The 622-nt window shown below is 38.4% G+C and overlaps 1 protein-coding gene across 2 annotated transcripts in view; it reads left to right on the top strand.

Annotated features, from left to right (window-relative positions):
• Positions 1–65, top strand: part of LOC308077354 (uncharacterized protein) — a 14951-nt gene extending 14886 nt beyond the window's left edge. For both annotated transcript variants that reach the window (XM_080418006.1, XM_080418005.1), the window contains one exon: positions 1–65. This exon is cut by the window's left edge. The gene's annotated coding sequence lies outside the window, so the exon portion shown is untranslated.
• The last annotated feature ends 557 nt before the right edge of the window (positions 66–622 follow it).

The raw sequence follows: 622 nt of genomic DNA, 5'->3' as shown, positions 1-622 counted from the left end.
TAGTATGTGAAATCACTATGGACATAATAAAAATGTAATAAAATGTGTGTTCCAATGCTCAATAATATCATTTTCCATTATTAACTGTCTTAGTTGATGGGGTGACATTTTGACATTTTGCTAAACATTCATGCTAAACACACTATAGTCTATAGTGGTAAAATATATATATAAAATAAAGGGCCCTGTTACAATGTTCAGCAGAAACAGGAGCACATCTAGCATATGACTGAATAATACGTGTGTTTTTGGGGGGAATTTTATGGGTTTCTTGAAAGCATCTAGTTGCCAATAACAGTGCACTTTCAAACATGTAAAGCATTTATTTTCTTCAATGAAGAAAATAATACAAAAATACACATCCTCATGTTGTCAGCCAGGGAGAGGGGAGGGGGAGGGGGGGGGGATGGTCGGCGAAGAAGGAAACCACGCCTACTTAGTAGACTATTTGTAGGATGTGTGTACTATGTCGCCTCTAGTGGCTCCACTTGGCATGGTGGATCTCCCTTAATTAACAATCTTTCGTATGAACAAGAACCAACAGGAAATGACATCTTTATATACGGAAATGTGTGGATAAATTGTCTATCAGCTCCACCTGGTGTTCAGGGGCGGTACCAAG

Source organism: Gymnoscopelus braueri (genome assembly GCF_963280865.1).
Source record: "Gymnoscopelus braueri genome assembly, chromosome: 21".
Taxonomy (NCBI): Eukaryota; Metazoa; Chordata; class Actinopteri; order Myctophiformes; family Myctophidae; genus Gymnoscopelus; species Gymnoscopelus braueri.
This window is presented reverse-complemented; position numbering and strand designations above follow the sequence as displayed.